This window comes from Cryptotermes secundus, unplaced genomic scaffold (genome assembly GCF_002891405.2).
Source record: "Cryptotermes secundus unplaced genomic scaffold, Csec_1.0 scaffold152, whole genome shotgun sequence".
Lineage (NCBI taxonomy): Eukaryota > Metazoa > Arthropoda > Insecta > Blattodea > Kalotermitidae > Cryptotermes > Cryptotermes secundus.
The window spans coordinates 2144615-2172170 of NW_019720705.1; the positions used below are offsets into that span (position 1 = coordinate 2144615).

The window sequence follows — 27556 nt, forward strand, 5'->3', positions numbered from 1 at the left end:
AAATTCTGGCTCGATGTCGAGTAGACTCACAGACTAGACGACCCAAGGAGTGGGACTTCCATTCTCGGCAGGTGCCAGAGGCCCCTCTCACCTCAACAGTGTCCAGACAGGCTCTGAGGTCTATCCAACAACGTATCTTATGGACACTGGAGGCACCTCCTTGGGTAAAAGAGGCCGAAGCGTGAATTGAGCACTCATCTCCATATAATGCTGAGATTAAAAATGAGTGGAACCACACCTCCACTCCCCATGATTCTTTATGTCGTGGTACTAAGTTAAGCATAGGAATAATCTTAGATTTGTTACGTTTTACATTTGGTAACTAAAATAAGGTTGTCCAGTAAGATCTGCTCCTGTAACTCTCTTCTGTTTAAGATTTCCAACTAACATCTGGAACGCATCTCAACAATATATGCTACATGCCCTGCCCACCTCATCCTCCTTGACTTGATAATTCTAATTATACTTCGAGAAGAGTACAAGTTATGAAGCTCCTCATTGTGTAGTTTTCTCCAATCCCCTGTCACTTCATCTCTCTTCGGTTGAAGTATTCTCCTCAAGATTCTGTTCTCAAACACCCTCAGTCTATGTCTCTCCCTTAATGTCAGAGACCAAGTTTCATACCCATACAGAACCATAGGCAAAATTATAAATTTGTATATTCTAATTTTTGTGTTTTTGGGCAGCAGACGTGAAGACAAAAGGTTGTGGACTGAATGGTAGCAAGCATTACCCGAGTTGAGCCTCCTCTTAATTTCATCCTGAATAAAATTTTGATTTCTTCCTGTAGTTCCCAAATATCTGAACTGTGCTCATATCAAAGGATACTCCTGACAATCAGATTTTTGGATGTGGCAAAGTTTACTACTCTAACTCCATTATCACTGCAAAAGCACAGATGTGAAACGTACGCATAGCATAAAGATTATGGGCGTTTACTCTGTTGTTAATTTAGAAATGGCCTTTGTTTAATTGCCTATCTCGAAAACCGTGACTAACGGAGGAAGTACATTAGTCATGAATTACCTGTCACATTTTAATATGGAACTTTCGATCCAATGTTTTGTCTGCAAGAAATATAGAGCGTGTTACGATCGAGACGTGCGTATAAACTTATGTAAGTGTTCGATTTTAACCAAATTTGACATGTATGGACAAATTATAGTAAAATTTTCGAGATTCAGATTTCATGACAAGCGGATTGATTTCAGTAGCCTCACCGCGAGGTGGCAACGCGCCCAAAGCACATTACATCTGCTTACAGCATCTCGTCTAAGGTTCAGGAGGTCACACTCATGAAGTTTAATGAGAAAAGAATGTTTTCAAAACAACTGGGCACGTGACCAATGCCATTCTTCCCCCACCCCACCCCGAGCCCGATCTAGTGGCAGATGTTCCCTGATGATCATGACTTGTTCTGACATGAAACATAACCGCCAGCTGAAGGGTTTGTTTGCTACTATACGGAGGTCAGGGTCAGTGGCGTAGTAACACTAAACTGCTAGTGTCTAACCACTTATATTATTCATGAACTTCCAAGAAGTATGCGATCCCTCCCCTATTTCCGACATCTGACTGTTTAGTATCTCCTGAAATTCGGTGGAACGAAATGCAACGGCCCGGCCGTGTTTTTGAGTCTCGTTACTTGACGTCCGGAGAGTACAGTCTGGTCATCTCATTATGATTATGATACTCCATTACTCTTACTGCAGGTTCGTTAGAGCACATTAATGTACCTTGGGGTTCCATAGCAGACTGGGAAGTTCTTGACCAACAGAGTGAATCTTATCTTTTCAGAGGGAACTTTGTTCCGTTAAGTCACTTATCAACAACAATAACAACAACAACAACAACAAAATTATCGTTGTGGCCGCTGTTACAGTGTTACTGATTGACTACGGGATTTGTGCACAGTAACCCATAGCTTTCAGGGAGTGAAACTGATGATTTCATTTCCATCTGTTGCCAAGTTTAGGAATGTATGGAGTTAGTGGAGCTATATCTACACTTCTCCATACGTCTTCATGGCGTGACCTTAATTATACACAGAGACAACGTTACATTTAGTAAGGCAGACTTGATACTACCTACAGACTACAGACTACTTAAGCCGAGGCCGGACAGCCGGTCACGGTAGCCGAGCGGTCTAAGGCATGCACTGTCTTCAGTCGCTCGGAAGCCGGGATCGTGAGTTTGAATCCCATTCAGGGCATAGATGTTTAGTGTTTGTGTGTGTGTTTTTCTGTGTTTAAGTACAGGTAGAAGCCTTACGACGAGCTGATCACCCGTCAAAGGGTCCTACCGAATATCTAAGATCTAGTAAACCGAAGTGAAACGGGAAGTTCCATGGAGGAAGGTCAAGGTCCAAATTGGGGCTGTAGTGCCAAAGAAAGAAAGAAGAAGAAAAAAAAAAAAGAAACCTGGCCGGACGGTCAAGCTTCTGTTTTCAATCATGCGCTTCTAGCCCGGCTCTGGGCCCCAAACAATTTCCTATCTAAGGGTTACAGGGTCCTTTGGCCGGAGATAGCGACCGGGGTGTGAAGTTACTCAAACGTGTCTCGGCCTACAGGTCTACTGGTTTCTTGATGTGCATGGAGTTGATATGAAGACATCAGATATGGATTACGTCAAGTGAAAACCTAGCTCACAGTGAACCAACAGTTACAGCAAAGGAGTTGCGAAATCCTGAACGATACATACCTCACCCATCCATCAGTCACTGTCCTAACGACCCTATAACACCCCATACTTTACGTTTGCGTGATTTGTCTTTACCTGTCGGCATGCTGAATGAAACAGCCATGTACAGAGCGTGAACCGCGCTTGGACGGGATTCCCCGTCTTGTAACCGAAAGGCGCGTCATTGCGTCCCTGCTCGCCTGTCATTGGTATACGTGTATGTTCACTTCGTAGGCATTCGAAGTGCAGACAGCAGACCAGACCCTGTAACGCAATTTGACTTGACAGGATTCAAAGAATTAAGAATATTCGTAAAGGCTTCCCTCTACTCACACACGGCTTCGTGAAGTGACACCTCAGCAGAGGGACTATTTTATCACGCGAAACTTAGCACAGTCTTTCCTCTACGCGACGCATATGAAACATATCACATATGGTGTACAAAAAAGTCGGAATAGGTTAGTCGATATAGCGACTGGCTACGCACTGGACGGACAAGGGTTCGGAGTTCGGAGTTCGGAGTTCTGGCAGGGGCAATAGATTTTTCTCCTCTCCACAGCGTCCAGACCGACTCTGGGGACCACCCAGCCTCTTTCATGGAAGTAAAGCTGTCGGGGCGTGAAGCTGACCACACACCTCCACCTAGTGCCGAGATCAAGAATACGTGGATCTATATATCCAATCCCCCATACGTCTTCATGGCGTAGTACATACCTAATTAAGCACAGGGACTACTTTTCCTTATCTTGCCGCACATGAAACATGCAACGAACTCTGTTTTCAACCCGGTTAGTTCCGTAGGAGGTCTCTGACATAAGTACACTTGTTTTATCTCATGAAATTGCTCTAGATCGGGTCATCTCGGATCCATCATACATGACAATTATTAATAGTACTATTTCAGTTGATTATCATGGGAATATTATCAACAAGATAATCTGACAACTTATAACCCACTTTAATAATTAACTGTCTCTTACCGGATGGCTAGGAGCATTTGATAAGGAGCTTAACATGACTTTCTGCGAAAAGTCAGGCCTACTGAAATATTTTTATCCCTGTAAAACGAGCCACGCTTTTCTTTTGTTTTCCTGGATCTTTTATCTCTAAGCAGATGCCAAAGTTATACATTTGTACATACAGTCCCCTCATTGCGTTCCTAGAGAGAATGTTCATAAAGTGAAATTGGATATTGCGAATTGCTGTTTCCCACCGGGGACAAGGCTATAATTGGAGGTCACGTTACCGTACGACCAACAAGGAATAGAATTCACCTCCTTCATTCCACTTGAGGGAAGCAGAAATGAAAAATTGTAACTTTTGGCAGAAACAGAGCTCCTCATTCATTTTCTGAAGGAGAGAAGATTTACGCATTCCTTTACTCTGTCTCACCTCAAGCCAACATTTGTTGACTGCTTGTCCATGAGACCTGATCTCGTGCTTCACATTCCTTGGCCTGTAATCTTTATGTACCCGTAATGTTAAGTCAAGAAGAATTAGATGGGCAGGGCTTGTAGCAAGAATGTGGGAGAAGATGAATACATATAGGTTATTAGTGGGAAAGCCAGAAGGAAAGAGCTCACTGGGAAGACCAAGACGAAGGTGGGTGAACAATATTAAAATGGATCTTAGAGAAATAGGCTGGGATGGTATGAATTGGATTGATCTGGCTCAAGATATGGGCCAGTGTAGGGCTCTTGTGAACATGATAATAAACCTTTGGGTTCCATAAAATCCTGGAAAGTTCTTGAGTAGCTGCACAATTGGCGGCTTCTCGGGAATGGCTCAGCTCCTTGAGTGAGGGTTAACTAATCGGCAAATACTAATTTTCTTTGCAAATGTTTCCGAAAAATCCTACAGCATAATTTTGTGATTTTGGGGATAGGATACAAAACACGAAATCCATATTTACGGTACGAGCGTCCGTCTGAATGCGTCGCTTCTTTGACACTGACGAGAAGAGATATGTGTCACTTTATCTCTGAAAATCTAACTTACACAATTCCCTTTTAAAAAGTCCAAAAAATGTGCAACTTGTTTTGATAAAAAATGTTTCAAGTGCGATTGATTTTGGATAATAAATTTATATATTTCATAATCCAACACTCAGTGTTTATTATTTGATTAATGATTGTTAAGTGATTGATCATTGGGAAGTTAAACTGTATCGCATTGTACCAGGACTGATTAGCCTACTTTCGTTGCTTTTAAAGAATTGAAGGAGGCTTATGAGATAACCCTGTTGTCTGTGTCCCCCGTCGTTGCTAGACAACGGGCCATTTGTGTATGTGTGACCTTCCCCTAATTTTTAGTTTTATGTGAGGTCCGTGTAGTCTCAAAGGAAACTAGACGATTAGTTCTTCCCTGAACTTCTTCTTTATTCATAATCATCACATTCAGAAACCAGCCACCACACTCGCATACTTACACCAAAATTTACTGCGGGACGTCACCACAGCCAAGCTACCCTCTAACCTCGTATAATTCCATATTCCGGTGTGCTGCAAACACAATTACAGTCGTTCGCCTACAATAGAAGTTTTTGACACCCCTCTTTATAGCACAATGAAAGAGTGAACGGAGTTGGTGCAACCTTGATGCCACCTGTAATTATGGTAAGAGGTGGAATGTGAAGAATTAGTGAAAGGGCGGTTGCACCACCTCCCGTTGCACAAAACCGAGCGTACTGCTGCAGCTGTAATATTACGAAATAATATTCTAGTAGGCACTATTTCGAATTTTAGCAGAGTTATCGGCTTCCTTGATTCATAAGAGTATTTTAAGTAAGAGTTCCCTGATTGATTCACGCGAAAATTACCTTAAAATAGTCCATTGCCACTAATTGTATAATCTGTAACTTACATATATTTATAGAGCTAATCGTGTAATAATTACTCTTTTTGTGGTTCGTGAGCTACGTAATGCCTGACGTCATTTCTCTGGAGTGTCCTACCAGAGACCTAGTAGAGAGTACCGAAAGATACAAAATTTACTCCGTAATCTCGGCAATATGCACGGCAGGGATACGTGAGTATTGCAGTAGAGTTTCTGAATGTGGTTACCTTCGTGCATATTTTTAGCCCATTTTCCTTATTTTGAAAAAATGAAAGTAGGCTTATACGATCTTCGTCCTGTCACTGTGTCTGTGACCCCCCCCCAAAAAAAATCGGCTTTTGAATGCCTGACTCAGTCTTTTTTAAACTTGGTATACACATCATGGCACCTGAGCCCATCTCAATGGCATTCTGCTAAATCCTTCCAATCAGCTTGTCTGTATGTGTGTCTTTCATCACTAGGTAACAGCTCGGTAAACACGTTCTAGCTGCAAAGAATACACAATAAAAAGAATTGTTGGAAGTGTTGTTTTCTATGAAATTGTGGGTATTCCTGTGTAACCCCCTATCGTTGCAATGAAATGGCTCCTTAAAAACGTTCCTGCGGCAACGAAGAATTGTTAGAGGGGTTGTTTTCTGTGCGATCCTTGTCATATCAAAGGAACGTAGGCGATTAGTTCTTCTCAGAACTTCTTGTTTAATTAGAAGTAGAAGAGCTTGTTTCAGTTTCTTCGTTCGAGTACTATTTCATCTACATGCGCAATTTTAGCTCGTATGCTCGTGTATTGTGAATTGAAAAGGAAAGCAAACATGTCCTGGCGAACATCAGCACTGTGTCTTGTTCATGATAATTTCACGATTCGGTCGATAATACATAAATTTTACTTTTGGAAAAAAAAAAAAAAAAGCGTCATTGAGAAAACTGTGGTTTCATCATTTTTCACAATTAGTTCTCTAACATAAGTCTTTATATTTTCCTCTGTTTCTTCGGTCTTAAAGTTATTTTTTCCAAGACAGTTTCCCCAACAAAATTGTGTTCATTTGTTTCTTCCGTTTGCCCTGCATGTCCCGAGTCCACTACTTCAACAACAATGATAATAAATTATGAAGTTCTTCGTAATACCCTAAATTTCCAACTTCATCCTTCTTGTGACCAAATGCAATGTGACAAAATAAAATGTATTTTCATGTTAGGTGTATATTTCTAGTGGATAATTGTGTCTTTCACTAGAAAACCTAAACACAGTTTGATAACGGAAACAGATCCAGTTTCCGAAACGTATGTGCGAAATAATTCAGGATAGAGGTGAGTGTCGAACATAATAGTCAGGTTGGTTGTCACACACCATCACCAGGAATGCTTAGACTTGACCGGAGGAACTGTGAGCCACTCCACAAAGTGCTGGAGTTTGAAGATGAAAATCCAAGCTGTAAATGCAAGCCTTAAATTCAGTTACATCTGATGAAACAATGATAATAACGAACCAGGTTTAAACAACATAAATTCTCTAACCTTATTTTTGCAACCCACATGTTACAATTACTGCAACCCCTTAATGTGCCCCCTGGAATGCCCCTTGATTTCATTCGGGGTATTGTCCCATAACTGGACAATTACTCTTGCTAGAAGGGACTGTACCAACCTCTTCCTGCATAATTTGTACAGTTCGCGCAAAGCGATATAATTTCACTTCTCAAAGTAATTACGAGATGGCTCTGGTTATCGGGCAGAGATTTCGGTTTGGGTGTATTCAGTAATTTAAATTAAAAAGAATAAAGTTATGGGTTACATGAGTTTCTTACGGCTTCATTGGTAACGTTCTGGCATGTCATTACATGTTCTGCTTACCGTGCCTCAAACATGCGTGTTCTTCTAATGCAGGTGGTCAGACCTTCGAGCATAATGTCCTAAGGTATGACCAATTAGAATAATTAAGAACAGCGAATACAGACAGCACACTCAAGTGTGTGCAAGGTCATGGAACGATTCAGAGAAATAATTGTCTGCTACAGACAGGGGTGGAAATGGCCCTCGAGAACCGGGTAAACACTCCTGGTCAGTAGAAAAGCCTTCGGGAATGACCGATATAATATTAAACCTTTCCGTGTTGAGCTATTTTGGCCAATTTAGAAAAATAAGTTTCAAAGAAGAGAATATATTTCTGTAACTTACCTGACCTAATGTAATTTAACCTAACATAGTATATTAATCTACCTTCTCAGAGAACGTACACGTATATTTACGTCCATAACACGGAAAGATTAAGAGGGACTTACTGCATTCCATTCTTAAGAATTCGTTGCTACATATGCTGTTGTCTGTAACTGCAACTCTGTATGAAGACTCTGGGAATAGCTGCCATAAGAAGCTATGTAAGGAGATCTCATGTAAGGAGATGGCCTTTACCTGTGATCACCCCTGTTTAGTGGAACCAGCTGTGCTGATCGCGAGTCTCCTGAACAAACTGGCCCAACCTTGATGTAATATCAGGTTTGTACACACTTGCAGTGAACAAGTAGCCTTAAGCGACAAACCTTCTAACTTGCATTCGGGACGTGAACTGAATCTTGGATGGAACAGTGACTGTACTGACTGGGGTGTTTAAGAGTTTTGCTCTGTCTCCCCAGGCAAATACCGGGACAGTACTTCTAATTAGTCCATGACAGCTTTCATCCATTTCCTTTTCAACTCATTATTTATTTATCAGTGGGTTATTAGAAGCTATACAGCGTGAGGTACTGGCAGCATCGTCAAATAAACAAAGTAGACATCTATGAAAGCGTTAAAAACAGGGTGGGAATTCAAATATTTCTTTCATTCGTTGGCCTTACCATTTACACGTCACAGACGAACACACAAGTGGATTTGTTTACATTCTGTAGTGCTCTCGTGTTAGACCGATCACAGTGACCACACGGTCTAAGGCATGGACCTTCTTCTCTCGTCCGAACACTGGGACCGTGGGTTCAAATCCCACTCCAGACACGGGTGTCTATGTAAGTTTATTCTGTGTGTAGGTAGCGGCCTTGCGAAGAGCTGATCTCCCGTCCAAGGAGTCCTACCGACAGTTTATAGACTAAGAAACAGAAAAAGCGACCTAGGTCCACAAGGGCTGTAGAGCCGTAGATAGATAGTGCTCGTGTCAGTGCATTAGTGATTGTGTTGAGTGACAGTCCGTGTGAAATAAACCTAAAATGGGGGATTTGTACGATTTTGAAAGAGGATAGATCGTTGGTGTGTGTTTAGCTGGAGCATCTGTGACAAAAGCTGTTACATTTTTAAGTGCCTCGAGATCGACAGTTTCTAAGGTTATGTCGGCATACATGAAGACACGGAAGACGACAACAACGAAGAGGAACAGTAGGCGAAAATTAACATCGACAGAAATACATCGTCGTACATTGAGAAGGAGTGTTTCGAAAAATCACACAACTACTGCGGCATAGGTAAACTGCAGCAGAACTGAATGCTTATCTTGAGGACCCTGTTTCCATAAAAGTGACCTAAGTGAGCTTCACAAATCCAATACGCACGGTAGGGCTTGCAGTTACTATACTGAAACTGACACTGAGATGCGTAAAGAGTGGCGTCACGACCATAAAACCTGGACATTAGATAACTGGAAGCGCGCACGTGATGTAGTCAGATGCGTCGTCCTTCACGCTATTCCCTACATCAGGAAGATCTTACATTTGGAAAACACCCAAGGAAGCCTACAATCCGAAATTCCTACTTCCAATAGTTAAACACAAGGGAGGTTTTGTGATGGTTTGGGCAGCAATATCGTGGCATTCTGTCGGTCCCATTATTGTCCTTCATGGCCGAAATACTGCAAGGGAGTATGTGGACAGGTTGGGTAATCAGGTGCATCCAATAATCCAGACGTTACTTCCGAAAAACGAAGCAGTTTTTCCAGACAACAATTCACACAGCTGGAACTATTCAGTCATATTTTGAAAAGCATGAAGGTTAACTTCAACATCTTCCCTGGCCGATATAACCATCAGATCTGAACACACTCTGCTCAGCTTTGGAGACTAGAGCGAGAACTATATTCCCACCTCCAATATATCTAAAGTAACTTGAAGATATTCTTAAAAAAAATCGTATAAAATTCCACTAGAGACTGTTCAAAACTTGTCGAGTCCTTTCCAAAGAGGAATGTCGCTGCATTGAAGGCAAAAGATGGTCCAACGCTTTATTAATAAAGAAATGTGTATAGTATCTATAGTGATGCCAATATTCTGTCCAATTCTGTGCATGTGCCGATCATGGCCGCCGCACTGTCCAAGGCACGCAATGTTTTGCCCGCTCAAGTACTGGGACCATGGGTTCCAATCCCACCTGAGGCTTTGTTGTCTGTCTGTTTGCGGTGAATGTGTTTTCCTGCTCACGTAGCGACCTTGTGAGGGGCTGATCACTCGTCAAAGGGTCCTACTGACTGTCTATAAGATATATAAATTCAGAACTGACTTTGTCTGAATTTTGACCGTAATCCGTCAAAACAGAAGAAGATATATATAAGTGTGTATATGTAACCATTACGATTTATAAAGTTTATGTGATACATATTAAAAGAGACACGGAGAAGAAAATATGTACACTTCTAAACTTTGTAATAATAACACTCTGTAGCATTCCTATTTTTTGACTATGTAATTTGGAGACCTGTGCCTTCTTATTCATGATTAATTATGAGCTAGAAATGATCCAACTGTCAGTTGCTGTCCTGAGTACATAGCGTCCGTGCGACGGTCAGCTGTCACGTGTAAGCATTCCTGCCACATGCCTAAAAATTTCGTAGTTTCAGAACTAATTCTGAATATGGGATTGACTAGGATTAGTACTTGAAAGCTGAAAAGGAGTTAAGAAATATTCCCTGCAGTTTACAGAACGAACAGTGTGAGCTTCGAGGTTGTGGTGGAAAACTCTCCTTGGCTCTTTATGGTTAGGATAACGTACAGCAACCACATTCTTGACCCAGTACCGTAGGACGTATTTAACCGTCTCTTTAGTTCAATAGGTAATGACAGACTCATTGTCAGCATGGGACTAGGAAATCCGGCAGAGACTTTATGCAAGAAAGGCATAAATGCCCTTCTTCGCCAGCGCTATGGTTCCTTCAAGTTTGTTTCCATGGGCTATTTAAGGACACACTTTTAGTATCGAGGCTACACAGATTCCGATGGAAGGGTGATAAACGAATGACGAATATGCTAATACTTGGAAGGAAGCGATCGTGGCCTAATCGAGATACTGTCCAAGTATTTTCCAGAAAATACTGAGGAAAACCAAGAAAATCCTTTGTCAGGATGGTCAGGATGGTCTGTCTTTTGGTTGAAATTCGATCCGATCCCTTCCTGAAAACAAATCAAGAGCTTTACGGCTAGACCAGTCTGTTCGATTTTCAAATATTAATATCACATTATATTATATGTGTGTGTGTATTAAATTTCAGCAAGAATTGACACCCAAGAAATTAAATTATCCACCTATAATTAAAAATGCAGGAATGATGTTTAGAAACACATCCAAAAACTCTACCGCAATACCTACTCTACTTATTTGCAAGGGTACAGAATATGTTATAATATTTGTGGATGTTCTCCATTAGAAACATGAAACAGTAGAGCTCTTCAGAAAATTATTAATTTGATCATGGGTATCCCACGAGGCCCGAAACGAAGAACGACTGAACTGACGAGACCACCAGTAACTTACTGCTATGCTACGCAATGCCACTTCACGAGGTCGGACTTAGCTATCCCACTCCAAGAATCGTGAGAGAGAAACATATGGCCATGAGTACCGTGGATCCTGGAACCAAGAATGACTGTGCTGGCGAAGACCAGCAGCAATTTATCTAAAGCCGAATCAGTTCATAAACATCCAGGCTAAATAATGTTGCTCAGCCCCTAGGTATTTTTTTAATTTTTTTATTGCTAGTGGGGTGGGACTAAGTCCCTTGTACTGCGACCACTTCTGGCCTATCGTACCAGCCCCAGATGATAGGTGAGGGTGATTGTGGAGCAATTGGTGGAATGAAGATTGGCAGGGGAAACCGAAGTACTCGGAGAAAACCTGCCCCAGCGTCACTTTGTCTACCACAAATCCCACTTGACCAGACCCGGGATCGAACTCGGGCCGCCGCGGTTGGAAGCCAGCGACTAACCGCTTGAGCTATGGTGCGGCCTCGGGCCCTAGGTAACTTCGATATTTGAAGCTCACGTACAAGCCGGCTGGCTTGGAATTTTCTCCCCAATTCCTTTTCTCGCATTTAGGTTTTTCATGATGTAGTACGCACGCATGCACGCACACACACACATATGTACAGATCAGACAATCCTGATACTGTGGTGTAGTGGGTGGGTCAGACATAGAATCAAGAAACGGTCATTAACATTTGACCCTGTCCACGTTTATATCCCGCTTAGGTCTACATCTGTAATTCAGAACAAAACCATTATAGTTACAACGCCGAAGGTTGACGTGCTCCTTCAGCGTTCAAAGTCTATACCATGGCGGGCGTGATAATGCTTGTGGCTATCATATCTTTGCTTGACCTAAATGACAGTCAAAATTAGTAAGAGTGTTTACACATAGCATGATCTAACTTCACAGAACATAATTCTGGAGAAAGTCATAGTCCCTCAGTAATGAAATTCACCTCTCAACATGACACTCGAGAATTAATTAATCTGCTCGCAAAAATCCTAAGTTACATGAATCAAGTCCACAACGTCGCATCATTTTTTTGGGATCCATTTTAATATTATCCATTTTTCTGCATCTTGTTTTTTTCAAGTGGCTTGTTACCATCAGATTTTCTGTCTTACATTTGATATGCAATTTTCAACTGTTCCGTGTGCTGCATGGCCCACCCATCTTATCCCTCTTGCTTGGATAATGTTTGGTGAATGTCTATCTATCTAGGGCCGCGCCATTGGTCAAGCGGTTAGTCGCTGACTTTCCACCGTGGCGGCCCGGGTTCGATCCAGGGTTTGGTCAAGTGGGATTTGTGGTGGACAAAGTGGTGCTGGTGCAGGTTTTCTCCGTGTACTTCGGTTTCCCATGTCAATCTTCATTCTACCAAATTCTCCATCATCATAATCACCCGGAGCAGGCTACAACAGGCCAATCAGTGCCCGACGTACCGTGTGGCCCCAGTTGGACTCCATCCCGCACTAAGCGAATTAAAAAGAAAAGGAAAGCTGAAGGTTATTTCATATCGTCTTATATTCGATTAGTGGAGGTTAGGTTGGGTTAATTTACGTAATTATTGTTTCGTCCAGTTGAGTTTCAGGAAACTTCCTGGGGGGAAAGGGGAGCTGGGGCGCGTAAGGCTGACAACCTCGCCGCCATCTGTGAGCCGATTGTCTAGAAAATGTGGGAGCATCGACGTCTCACAACCCCATAGGCCTCCACGGCCTGTTACAGGGATAGCTTTGTCTTTTTAACCTATTGAAATTTGGTTCGTCTAGGTAAGGTCTTATTATATATTTTGTTAGATTATTTTACTAGAGGCGGGAGTTGAGCTCATTACCATCAAAATATGAAGAAGGCGGAAGGCAGTGTGGGAATGCATTGCAGATTTGAGTGTCTTGTGTTTCTTTAGGCCAAAGTCGCGAGAAGAAGGAAACGTGAGTGTTGCTTGCTGATACACAACTCTGTCACGTGGACAGACTGTAAAGAGAAAAACATCTGTTAAATCACGCAGCCTCAGACTGCTCGTCGTAACAGATCTGAGAGATCAGCTGATTGGTGATTAATGAGAAGAAATCAGTGAACCGGTTCTGAAGAGGGAGAATGCGTCATGGAGTGCAGTTGACACCAGTACTGAGGAACTGCAAACTGAAAGAATCGAGTGCTGTTTGGACTCAGATAAGTGATAATGGTGTGGCCGCACCATAGCTCAAGCGGTTAGTCGCTGGCTTCCCTCCGCGGCGGCCCGGGTTCGATCCCGGGTCTGGTCAAGTTGGATTTGTGGTGGGCAAAGTGGCGCTGGGGCAGGTTTTCTCCGAGTACTTCGGTTTCCCCTGCCAATCTTCATACCACCAATTGCTCCACAATCACCCTCACATATCATCTGGGGCTGGTACAACAGGCCAGAAGTGGCCGCAGTACAAGGGATTGAGTCCCACCCCACTAGCAATAAAAAAATAGTAATAATGGTCAACTATTCAGGATTTAGTTTATGTGAATCAAGTGCTCCTTGTATACGGCATTGATTCGTAAATTTGTTGGTTATATAGCGATGATATTCCTACTCCTCTGGTCATGTAACGTGGAAGAGTATGATTTTGTTAACGGTTCATTCAACGACGCTTTCAGTAGCCAACAGCATCAGTGTTAAACTGATTGTAGAGTAATAAATTCGAAAGGAGACCGCCTTTGTGGTCTAGTGTTTAGAGTTCCTGGCTACAGATCCAGAGGTCCCGGTTTCGATTCCCGGCGCTACCAGATTTTCTGAGGAGTGAGGATAATTAAAGAGCTACTTGAGTGGAAAAGTAGCGGCTCCGGTCTAGGAAACCGAAATTAACGGCCGTAGGGATTCATTGCGCTGACCACGCCACACCCTCTTTCCTCCAAAGTTGGCGCTAACCTCGCCGACAAGCGACGGTCGCTCGGTCGGTATAGTTCGCTTGCGGACTAAAGTCGAGGAGTTTAGTTGAGTTTAAATTCGAAAAGAAATAAAGGAAGCGTTCAGGGCCCAGTTTGAAGTACTGCATCGTGGTTTTCAGTGAGGGACTGAGGAAAACCATAAAAAATATGAAAATTACCGGTCTCTGAGCTGACGTTTGAAAAATTTACTTCCCGAATACGAAGCAAGGCTGATGATGGCTCGACCACGACTCCTGTTCTATGACGTCACATTCCAGTAACATCTGCAGTCAGAGCTGTGAAGATCTGGTCCATCATACATATCATTGTTTGGATGATAACAAACGTCTCATTCAGTTTCGCTCCGTCAGTTACTAAGATAATGTGGCGGAAAGTGAAGTGAATTTGTGACAGTGCAGTGAACGAAGTGATAACCGCGAAGAAACTGTTCTACCCTTCATGGGAACTGAGCAAACATTACAGTAAATATGGAGGATGAACTTCTCCGAGGATTGAACCCCGTATTTTCTGAATACGGAGTAGAGCATCACGAAAGGAACAGGAGCAGGCAGAAATATGTAATTAATTTACAATATTTCTGAACCATATCTCTCACACCCATATCTCTCACACCTCTCCGATAGGTGAGGGGCTGGTAGTTGCTAGGAGAACAAATACTATACAGCGCATAAAGAGCTTCACATCCATCGTTGATTTGTCGCTATGCGTACATGAATTATCGCCATAGGATTCAATGGTGGGGGAAACGGTAGTAACACGTACCATATCACTTGCTTTATTTGTTGAACCTGAAATGAGTGATAAGTAAGAATAACCACCTAACCAGCCGGAACCAAACTGGGCATTTAAAACAATAAACCTTTAGACATACGGCCCTCCTCACGGGCGATATCGCTTTACGTTACACACGTAGTTTCCTTTTGTTGCTAGTGGGGTGGGATTAAGGCCCTTGTACTGTGGTCACTTCTGGCCTGTTGTACCAGCCCCAGATGATAGGTGAGGGTGATTGTGGAGCAATTGGTGGAATGAAGATTGGCAGGGGAAACCGAAGTACTCAGAGAAAACCTGCCCTAGTGCCACTTTGTCCACCACAAATACCACTTGACCAGACCCGGGATCGAACCCAGGCCGCCGCGGTTGGAAGCCAGCGACTAACCGCTTGAGCTATGGCGCGGCCCTACACACGTAGTTACAAGCATTATGTAAGTTTATGAAAATTGTGTGACGTAAGAAATAAACAATTTCGTTATTTCTTTGAAGTTCATTGTATGATAACCTGGGCAAAGAACAAGTATTTTAGCTACTATTGTTTGATAAACAAGGTCAGCTTCGACCGTGTTTGTCAGCTACTACTGTCTGGTGTGGCTTCTTCCTGCGGTCATCTGGTAGCCTGACTGCAGGGGAGGGCACTGCTACGCGGACACACAATGCTTGCCATCGCGTCTTCCGGTGAAACGTCTCATTTTGAACCGTAATGTTCCCTGACGCCGGAAAAATTAATTGATCAGAGCTGGTGTAGTATGATGATGTAGAGTTGGGTATTTCGAAGGTCGCATCGACAGCGAGCCCTGGCTACTTGCTCTGTTTCCGGCAGCAACAAAAATAACCTGGAGATTTAGAAATCTCTACAGTTGAAAATATATTTTATGAATTTTGCCTAACCCGTTATTTAACAGTTGTATTTATGAAGAATGCTGTCTTCTGGGATATGACGCTGTATAGATCTTGTGTGAACCGACGTTTCGCAGGGACGTATAGCCTCCGTCTTCGGGGAAGAAATATCCGCCAGCGATAAACCAGCGTGAGCAAGTAGCTGCACAATACCTACACGGCGTCACATCCCAGAAGACGGTATTTTTATAGTCACCGCCGTGAAAACTTCAAATCTTACACATTTGCATTTATGGTCGCCGATGTAACCATGATTAACTTTCCACACTCGACCCTTCTGGTACACAGCTACCAGCTATACAATACGTACGCCCTAAATGGTGAATCTGTAACAGAGGACCTGCTCGAGTGTCCTGCGCAGCCAGAACTCAGTGGCCTTCACAAAATAGCGTGACTGTATCAGCGGAGTGACATTGAAATAAACAGTAGACATACTCGTAGGCTTTATTTGACAGTGTATTGGTTTGTGGCTTCCTAAATAGCAGCCGTTACAAACTGTAAAACTGTAATAAGCCTGAACCAGGTGGCAAGTGATTGTGATGCAATGTGTTGCATTATCGGCCTGGCTCTTTGCTATTTATCAGAACGATTGGTGTAATTATGGGTGAGATATATATCAGAGCAAAGCTGTGATTATAAGCGCTGACTCAGAGCAAAGCAATGATAGCCCCCAATTAGGAATCGTTATTCAAAGACTCAATTTGACATATTTCCTTGCCAAAGTATCGCTTACGGGCGAAAGGCATTATTTGCATCATGGGTCAATTTTATGCGTTGTATGTAGATGAATAAAATGAAAGCAAAACGGGGAGTTCGTGTCGGTCTGTCTGTTTTTTAATATCACTCAGCGGATTTAGGTTAAATTTTTTTTTTCCCCCCCCCCCCTTGGCACTACAGCCCCAGTGGGCCTAGGTCTACCTCCATGAACTCCGTTCACTTCGGTTTTTCTAGATCTTACACATACGGTAGGACTCCTTGGGCGAGTGATTAGCTCGTCGCAAGGCCTCTACCTGTAGAAAAATTTTGTATGGATTATGCAATTGGGATAGCACAGTCGGTATAGTGACTGGCTATGAGCTGGACGGCTGAAGGGTCGGAGTCGGAGTTCGAGTCCCGGTAGGGTCAAAATTTTTCTCTTCTCCACGTCGTCCAGACCGGCTCTGGGGCCCACCCAGCCTCCTATCCAGGGGGTATCGGAGGCTATTACCCAAGGGGTAAAGCGGCAAGGGCGTGAAGCTGACCATTCACCTCCGGCTAGTGCCGAGATCAAGAAAATGTGGATCTATACATCCACTCCCCCACACGCCTTCATGGTGTAGTGCTTAATTAGTTAAGCAGAGGAACAACTTTACCTTTTTATGGACTATGCAATAGATGTGAGAATTTAGTTTGTGTTCATATTGATCTATTGCAATTTGATCCCTACACGAATATGAACTCACAATTCATTTGTAGGAAAGGAACCTATACCGGAAGTGAAATGTAGATCTCATTAAGGGATTCAAATCTTATTCAAGACGTTTTCTAACATGAATGATACTTAATGGAAGTCAAAGACTAAATATGTTAAGCCTATCAGCGCTGTAGTTCATCTGCAATGTGATCAGCTTTGCTGAGACGCATGTGTTTCTACAGTGGTGTGTGTGAGCAGGGAGTAGATGAAGATGCAGGCCAGTGACGCACACAGCATCACCCACAATGCATCTGGAACAAAAGCATTCCACATCTGGGACCTTCCCATTCTGCTTTAGATATTTATTCGTTATAAAATATTACTGGTAATTTTCAGCAATACGCCGCAAACAGTATTAACAATAAGTCATTAATGCATGTTATTGGATTTTTTTTTTTTCAGTTTGACCTAACCCTTCCAGCCGCGCTATGGCCTCGAGGTTCACTCAGCCTCTGACAGAAATGAGTACCAGGAATTAATTAAATAATTTTCCTGGGGAGTAAAGCGCGGCCGGTGCGTAAGGCTGACAACCTTATCCCCATCTGAGCCCATTGTCTAGATAATGTGGGACCCTCAACATCTCACAACCCTTTGGGCCTCCATGGCCTGTTGCAGGGTTAACTTTACTTCTTACTCTACTAATTCGAGTAAGCAAGAACTGACGTCAAACTTCAGAAAGTCTTTAAGATATCTAAATATTGAAATGTTTTTAGTTACTACTATATGTGTATAAGTAATATAGGCTACAAGACCGTGCAAAGCTACGATTTTCTGCATTTTGCATCTTGCTTCCTTCTGGTCACTTTGCCACGAAAAAGAAACCGTAATCCCACCATAGCGAAACAGTTGTTCAGTTCTCCAGAAATTCTGTTCTTTTTTTACAATTATGTAAGCCACGCGTTAGCGTAGTTGGTTGAGGCACTATGCTACAAGCCGGAAGATTGCGGGATCGAATTAAGTTGAGGTTGTAAGATTTGAGGTTTTCAGGGAGGTGACTATGAAGAAAGCAGTCTTCTGGGATTTTGCACCGTGTATATGTGGTGTTAACCGACGTTTCGGAGGAACGTATCGCCTGCATCTTCAGGGCAGAAGGAAAAATATAAGAAAAACGAAGAGACCGTGAGAACCGCTAAAAGCAGACGCTTTTACCAGTTCTCACGGTCTCTTCGCTTGCGGATTTCTTATATTTTTCCTTCTGCCCTGAAGATGGAGGCGATACGTTCCTCCGAAACGTCGGTTAACACCACATATACACGGTGCCAAATCCCAGAAGACTGCTTTCTTCAAGTTGAGGTTGTTTTCTTTTTTCAATTTACCTAATGCTTCCAGCCTCACTATGGCCCTGGGGTCGACTCAGACTCTTAACAGAAATGAGTACCAGGAATATTCTTTGAATATTCTTGCTGGTAAAGAGGACTGCCGGCGCGTAAGGCTGACAAACTTACCGCCATCTGAGCCGATTGTCTAGATAATGTGGGACCCTCAACATCTCACAACCGTATGGGCCTTCACGGCCTGTTACAGGTATAGCTTTGCTTTACTGTTTACACTTTAGTATTACATTTATCGGTGTTGGATGGTCTGAAGTTTCTTTGGTATTGTGTTTCATTACTGTAACAAGATAAAAAAGAATACAGTTCTTTTAGCAGGAGCCTCGAGTAACCATACTAAAGCATTTTCCAGCTGCACTTTTTTTTTAATTCGCATAGTTGGCGGGGGGGGGTGGAGTCCAGCTGGGTATATTCGGCACATCAGGCACTGACTGGCCTAATGTACTTGGCCCGGGTGATTATGATGATGGAGAATTTGGTGGAATGAAGATTGGCAGGGGAAACCGAAGTACTCGGAGAAAACCTGCCCCAGCGCCACTTTGTCCACCACAAATCCCACTTGACCAGACCCGGGATCGAACCTGGGCCGCCGCGGTGGGAAGCCAGCGACTAACCGCTCCAGTTGCATTACAAGAAAGCGTTCCACAGCAGAGCCAAATCGCTTCTCGGAATGCAGCTTGTTTATTTTTGCGTTACCGAATTGAGTATTGTATTCGAGACCTCGCTTTTTACGCAGAGGATCGCCAGGTTCCGCCATTAGAGGGTCGCGTTCCGACTGTTGGAAAACTGTAAAGCACTGTTTGTACTACGCTTACTACGAGTGCATCCCTTCCTCTCTGGTCCAGTGCTAAAGGTCTTGCTACGTCGGGTTATCTGTACAGATAACGGACCACTTGAAATTTCAGTAACGATAGTTGGCTGGTCACTTAATGACCACGCGTTGATCGGCACACGAAACCCTGGCTCGGGGGCGGGGGCTCTTAATTACTTCCATATTCTAGTGGATGTATGGCCATGCATCAGATACCTGAAGAAAAATGTTATGGGAATATCACAATGAGTTGTTGGTAATAAGAGTCTTTCATTTAGGCTAAGCCCTGATCTCGGATGGGCAGAAACTACATATTTAGGACGGGACAGAGCAGATGGTGGACAGAGGGAAGGACTGATAGGAACAAGTCTATTGGCTCTGTCTCTCTTGCACTCTCCCCTGTCGACCATCCGGCCAAAATTCTTGTTATATGAATCAGTCCCGGCAGGGGTTAGGGATTTTACTGTTTTCGCAGAGCCCCAACCGACTCTGGGGACCAATGGGTACCGTAAGCAGTGTTTACATTAGCGTAGTGCCACGTCTAATAACAGGGGTGAAAGTAGTTCTGCAGTGGTCATGGCTGGTGTAAACAAAACAGCCGTGAATGCGAGGGCGTGAACGCACGCCTGCCAGTCGCCACGCTTCCCTCAGCCAGGTGTGACAAATAACCAGACCGCGTTTGGTTTTTTCGCCTGAACCCGGCGTATTTACAGGCGTGGGTGTCAGTTCTGTGGTGAACCCCGTGCGGGAACGTTGCCGAAATGTCGGGAAAAGAGTTAAAGTATGCGAACAAACTGTCGCTTAAGTTATCGGAGAACAATACCAAATTTTTCAAACCCGATATCACCAGCTGATTCATGTGTGTCGGGAAACAGTCGACAGAGCGCTTCTGAAAATTGTGACCGATCTGATGAGCAACATTTCGACCAAGTGGATTGGCAGGAAATTACGCATTTTCCCTAGTGGTTATTCTATGTACGTATTTTTAGTTTCGGTTCTTAAGTTTCCGCTGTGGTTTTATCGAACTCTTTTCTTATCCTTGTATTATTGTTTCGTTTGAGATAAAGAATTTTGAAATACGTATGATTTTGGAATTTTCAGTTTCCCTCATTCTCAGAAAGTCAATCCCTGGCGGTGAAGAGTCGTAGTAACTGAATTTTCCTAGTGACACGTCTGAGATGAGCAAACATTTAAGGTACAAATCCCTTATTTTTCAAAATCAAATGATTTTGTATGTTCAAAAATATCAATTCTCTATTACTTTGAATGCTGATAAATTTTAATGGAAGTTCATATTGACTCACCTTACAAGTAATTTCACATTAAGCAAGATACATTATTATTGTACGTTAGAAAATTATGTAATTATTTTTACATACCTGTAAATGTTCCTCCAAAGCTAACTTGATGGCTTTTAAAGTCTCAGGGAGAAATTAGCATATTGTGGTTTTTGGCATTCGGAACAAAAACTCTAGGTTTTTGACTCCATCTCCAGTGGCCAAGTAGCGTAGTGTAACTTCCAGCTTCACTTTCGGTGGCATAGCGAGTCGACATTTAGTATCCTGTTTCGTTATGTATGGATAAACTTTCTCAAGTAAGTAATTAAAATTTTCTGGTGTGATTCGCAACATGTGTTTATAATCATCTGCGTTGTTAGATACAAGTTCATCCGATGGTGTTCTCGATGGACCAATCGTTTCTCTCTTAACAATCCAGTTACTAAGCAACCACCTTCGTTTTCTTCGGCACTTTCCAAAATTTTTATTTTTTTCAGCAAGCAACAGCTCAATTTTTATTACTTCAGCAATAGCACCGCACACAAATAACACCCCTCCCATCTTCGTACAGCGACTGAAATGATCACGTGGAAACTCGACCCTAGGCGTGTAATACTTTTCAAACATTCAGGTATTTACATTGCAAAATAGCTTACAAGCGTGTAGGAAAGGCGTGCGAATACGCCACACCGAAGCGTGGTCACAGCTTTAAAAAACGGCACATTCAGCCGTGACTCCACGCTAATATAAACACCGCTTTAGTCTATTTCCCCGGGGTAAACAGCGTGGGGCGTGAAGCTGGCCATTCATCTCCAGCTCATGTGGAGGTCAACAACAGCGAAGCTATTCCCTCTCTCGGAATTAATGGGGTTTTGGACTTTGACAGCTGTCATTTATTATTATGTAGAACACTAAAAAAACGCAACATCTTGGAAAACGGATCTGTTTTTGAAACGCTGTGTTGTTTAGTATTATTTAGAATATCTGAATATGGCCTGTCATACACCATCGTCAGAAAATTTAGGATCTACTTACACCTCCACTCTCCAATACGTCTTCATGATGTGGTGCTTAATTAATTAAGTACAGGGTCAAATTTACTTCTATAATATAAAACCCTTTACCACGAATATATATTTTGACTGCAGGGTAGTATCCGTACCGCGACCCACAGTTTGGGTACCCATGATCTTGATATTTCTCAAGAAGTACTCGGCTCCATGGAATTAGCCGGTTATGAATCTGTATTGAGATTTTAAAGTAGTGCATGTTTTGCTGTAGTTTGTGATTTTACACGCAGGAACAGTGTTGGGATAGCGACCGGAAGCTCTTCAAACTCAGGGAGGAATCGCTAACCGGAAGCACGTGGTCTTGTTGGTGTCCTCGACAATATTAAAATAGTCATTACAATAGCTTGATTTCTCTCTCATGATCACAAAGCACGTGAAGATTTTCGCTCTAGGAACCAAGGAATCTTAATATTTACATTTAGTTCATGTGGGTCTGGAACCGGGCCCACTCAGCCTCGTGAGGATAATTGAGGAGCTATTTCAAGGAAATACCGGCTCCGGTCTAGAAAACCGAGATTAACGGCCTTGGGGATCCGTTGCGCTGACCATGTGACACCGTCTATCCGCAAAAGTTGGAACTAACTTCTTCGACAAGCGATGGTCGCTCGGTAGGTATAGTTCGCTTGCGGACTACAGGCCACGGAATTTGATTTGATCACAATAAATCAGGGATTCAGGTGTAAATAAATGGCAAGTGACCTGGCCTAAGAAAATATTGTCAACGATTTAGGGTGGGTGTAACTATACACGGGTTTCGGATTGGATGAGGAGATTTATTGACAACTTATACAAATTACACGGAACTACAAGTAATTACAGCGCTATCGCTAATCTCCACGCTTCACAAATCACCAGAGAACTAGCTAAGCTTTTTCCAGCCTGCTGTGTATTAACCAGCAGTTTCCTGGCAAAGGCTTCTAACAGTGCAGATTCTTCAGCTACCCGCCGACAGGTCCTCTCATCACAGCCACCAGTGCAGAACTGTTATCGGTTCCTTCAATCCAAATTGACAGCTATCAACTCTGGAACCCTAATTCGAATTCTCTGCAGCAACTGCTAACTGCACAACTCTCTCGATGCTATATCTTCTCAGTTATCTTACTGGCATCTCAATCAATCTCAGCTCGACTGGGGTCTTCGTTATATAGCCTCGGGGCAGACTGAATAGAAAACGCCGTTTCCTAATTATTTGTATATTGTTTTAGGCGTGTTTACCGAACTGTTGCCTAGAAAGGGCCGTTTTTTTATTTGTCTATTTCATAGCAACGTCTGTTCTCGTTACATTGTTCCCTCCTTAAGACTATTCGTCCCGAATGGTCTGAAGGCGCACCGCCGTTTCTTTTCAGAGGAATGTGTTTGCGACTTCTGTGATCGATCTCACTTTCCTTCCCGATTCATTTCTTTTTCCCCCGAGGTGTTTACTCTCCAGCCGCTCCCGTTAGTGACGTTTTGTGATAGAGAATATGCCAGGATAATGTGTATGCATCAGAACGCAGGTTGTGAATCTATTTGTAGTTCAGTTATCTCAATTAGGAATATCGTTTGCAGTAGATTTATACAGTAGCCACTTTAAATTAAATGTTTCTGCTAGTTTCCGTAATCCGAAAAAAACTGTCGACCACGGAACGAGGTGAAGCAGTGTCCATTTATACCGGAATAGTATCACATTCTTCCGTGAAAATTCCCAATATTCCCCAACATGAAACAGCACTTTAAAGCTTATTAGGACTCTATGTTATGTTATCATCCAATGATAGTGGAGACACAGACAATATCCGACACGCTGGTCTTGCACTGTGGATGAATCATACCTAGCTGAAGAGCTACTACAACCTGGAAAAGTGTACTTACTTACTTACTTACTTACTTATGGAGCTGAGCCCTTCTGGAGGAGCCGCCAATTCAGCAGCTACTCAAGAATTTCCCAGCATTTTATGGAACCCGAAGGTTTATTACCGTGTTCACAAGAGTCCTCCACGGGTCCCTATCCTGAGCCAGATTTATCCAATCCATACCATCCCATCCTATCTCTCTAAAATTCATTCTAATATTGTCCACCCACCTACGCCTTGGTCTTCCCTGTGGTCGCTTTCCTTCTGGCTTTCCCACCAATATCCTATACGCATTCCTCGTCTCCCCCTTTCGTGCTACATGACCTGCCCACCTCATCCTCCTTGACTTGATCATTCTAATTATACTTGGAGAAGAGTACAAGTTATGAAGCTCCTCATTATGCAGTTTTCTCCAACCTCCTCTCACTTCATTTCTCTTCGATGGAGAAGTGTACGTATTTCACAAATACACTCTTAGTGGTATTGTACAATTCTGTGGCCAGACAATTACAACTACTCGTATTTTTCTCTAAATATTTATTTGTTTATTTAATATCACTTTCATTATCTCACATTTGTACCATCGAGTGGAAGGTTAGTTAGTAAATACAGAAGTGGAGGGGGCGTGGAAGGAGACGGTAGTGGCCCAATTCGAGGTTGTGTACTGTCCCGTATTTTCCATAACTTACGACCTTCAAGAATCGGGACAGTTGGCTTTAGGTCCGAGATCTGATACCTGGGACTTCGCAAATAACGGAAAAGTGTCATCCACTGGTCCCCAGCGTTCGGTTTCATGGCTTTAAGTGAGTTTGGTGCTGACTCATCCGGTAAGACGGTTTTGATATTGACCCATATCCTTCCAAAGTGAAACCAAATTAAAATGAAACTTAAAATTTTCTCAAAAACGAAGTAACTTGCAAAATAATTTCCATCACAGACACCAGATATTTTATTTTTCCTTTGGGGGGGGGGGAAGGGGGGGGACGATTAGGCATTTGTTGTGTAAATTTTCTGCTGCCCCTTCTTGAAAATCTCACTGTCCTCTCCCCACGGAGAAGGGTGCCCATGATTCCTGATAAGGTACACGAATTTAATTGAAAGTAAATAGCCACACGGTGTAAGGTGCGCACTGTCTTTGCTTGCTGGAGCCATGGGTTCGAATGTAACTCAGGGCATCAATGTATATATTAGTTTTTTTTTTCTATCCTTCTTTTGTCTTGTGCAGGTAGAGGCCTTGCGATGGCCCGATCCCTGGGCCAAGGAGTCCTACCGTGAGTCTTTATGGTGCGTATTTTCAAAAGTTAACTTCTTGATTGAAACAGGTCATAGGTCATAATCATTATAACAAGAAATATTATATATTTCTCATCTCGATAGTGTAGTTTATTTGCTGTTTATTAGCATTGTAAACATGTAGGCTAATCTGTGTCTCAAAAAATGGGCATCTGAGCCAGTGAGTTTTGCAAGATTGCAAAGAACTCGTTCGGAAACTAATACAAAATAGGGTAGGTCCACGCTCTTGCTCGGAGCGGCTGATTTTCCCAGTCTCGTCAATGACAACTTTTAACTTTGTTACTGCTTTCGTCACTGCAAGTGATACGGCGTTTTCAGATGGAGGGCGGGGGGTTCCAAGATATGAGTCATATCATGTGTGGACTGATGTCAAACGTACTAGTAGCAGCGTTGTTGATATGTTTTCAGATTATGTAAGATCTGAGGTTTTCACGGTGGCGACTATGATAAATCCCGTCTTCTGGGATGCGGCGCCGTGTAGATCTTGTGTGAACCGACGTTTCGGAAGAACGTCGGTTCACATAAGATCTACACGGCGCCACATCCCAGAATACGGCATTTTTTCATGTTCTTAAATTGTTGAATCGCACTGTTAGAACTTCATAACTTCCATAGTGTCATATGAGTCAAAACGATGATAACAAATGGAAAGTAAGGATTTGGAAGGAGTTGATTATGACCTATTTGAAGCAGCATACTATCTTAGATACTATCCTGCCTCTCATATACTTAACGGAGTTTAGAAGGCGTGTAACTTAACATTCCTGTCGAGTGAATAGTACTCCTACTTCTTATTCTGGAGGTACCTGGTTCAATCTCGGCCCAGCTATCATGACTTAAGTATTTTGTAGTTCTCCTCAGTCCCTCCAAATAATAGCTTAAAGTAGGCCGCGACCGCTTTCTTTCCATTACCATCCAGTTCATTATTCATGGACCAACCAACCACTCGACGCTATGTATCCTGAGCTAATGGTAGCGTCGCTAAGTAAGCAGAGAATAAGAAAGAACAGAAGGACGTGTAAGTTTACCCATCGTAATTGTGTGATATTCCCGTGATGAGACTGGGGAAAATCACGAAATAATCTCAAGCATGATAGAAGATAACAACGATTGCGGTTCAAAGCACGTACCTGTAATTATCGTCTTAATTTAAAGGGCAGTTTCGCCATATACAATTAGGATAAGCCAGTGAAGTGGGCTGGGCCTATAGCATACATGGGAGGTATGTAAAATGTATGCATAATTTTAGTCTTAGACGGCCCATACACGTACGAGTCTGGCTCGGCGAGGAGCCGGGCTCGGATTAATTTCACAACACACGTATGAGCGTGGCGACCCACACACGGACGAGTTTGGCTCATTGGAACCCGAGCAGAGTCGGACTCGGGAGCCAGAATGGGCCCCCTTAAAGTTGAATAGAAGAAAACACTTTCAAGATCGGGGATATAATTTACAATTGCAGATGGCAGAGCGGCAGTAAAACGGGATGGGAGGAATGTAGACTGGATTCATGTGGCTCAGGAGAGGGACTAGTAGTGGGCTCTTGTGAAAAGGCATTCATACGTCGGGACTCTGTAGGAGCAAACTGCCTCTCACAGCAGAACGGGACAATAGATAAAACAATTGTTTTTCACATTGTAAAATAGATGAACCTATACCAACTTCCCTTTCACCAACTTCAACCTAGTGACTTGACTGAACTAATAATGTTTCTAACCTATATTCGGGAAGCGTCTGGTTCGCACCTCTGCCCGGGCACAACTATCCTTAGTGAATTTTGTTGTGGTTTTCCTCAGTTCGTTTAGGAAATTTCCAGGATAGCACCTAGAATGTGACAATGACTCTTTCATCTCGTATTCTTTCCAGTCCACTGTTCACTGTTACATATACATATATATGTCCTACCAGCATGAAGCACTGGTGCAGTAACAAAATTGGCATTGTTCGGAGAAAAGCCTGCACCGGTGCCATCAGATATTCCATATGGACTTCCCTGGAACTGAACCTGGGTCTCCTTTGTAATAAGCCGGTAGCTGACCGTTCTGGCAATGGCACGGCCAAACCACAAATAAATTACTAAATCTAAGAGAGATATAAAACCATAATCATTGGCTCAGTTAACGGAAGTTGTTCATGCTTATTGCTCCTTTGCAGCGCCCGTGCTGCATTCTGACAACCGCTAGCGGAGACAATAAAACCGGCACCTTTATGTTATCCGTGAGCATAACCCTCCCCTCTGCAGACAGTGCACTTCCCCTTCTGGCCATTGAAAACGAAGTGACAGCACGTGATGGCCGGCAGTGGGCGCACTGAAGTGACGCCTCTAAGTTGTGCATTTGTTTTTCTTGTCCTAACAGCTGATCCAGTACCAGACGAGTTCGTGAATTGCAGTGAAACGGTGGATGTGCTTTGGGACAGTTAATAGATACATCTGTATATATACTTTCATCTTACGAGTTATGATGACAGGATTAGGAACTAATTTTTAGCGTGTTTACTGTTCTCAAGGCGGCAGCAGAGGTTATATGCAAACTGGGTATCGAGCCTGAAGCTACAAGAAGGAAAGAAGGTAATGTAATGAAATTTGAGGTATTTTTGTGTTTCGTACGTTTATTTATTTGAATGTCAGAGTATTAAACGTAGTTGCATCAGCCAATGAGGTAAAATGGTACCCAGAACAAT

The 27556-nt window shown here is 42.9% G+C and overlaps 1 protein-coding gene across 2 annotated transcripts in view; it reads left to right on the forward strand.

Moving 5' to 3' along the window:
- Positions 1-27556, forward strand: part of LOC111871363 — a 130961-nt gene that overhangs the window by 75314 nt on the left and 28091 nt on the right. Inside the window, exon 2 of one of the 2 annotated variants that reach the window (XM_023864437.2) lies at positions 27232-27443. The exons of the other annotated variant lie outside the window; for it this stretch is intronic. The gene's annotated coding sequence lies outside the window, so the exon portion shown is untranslated. The remainder of the gene's footprint in view (positions 1-27231; positions 27444-27556) is intronic. 2 annotated transcript variants of the gene reach the window in all.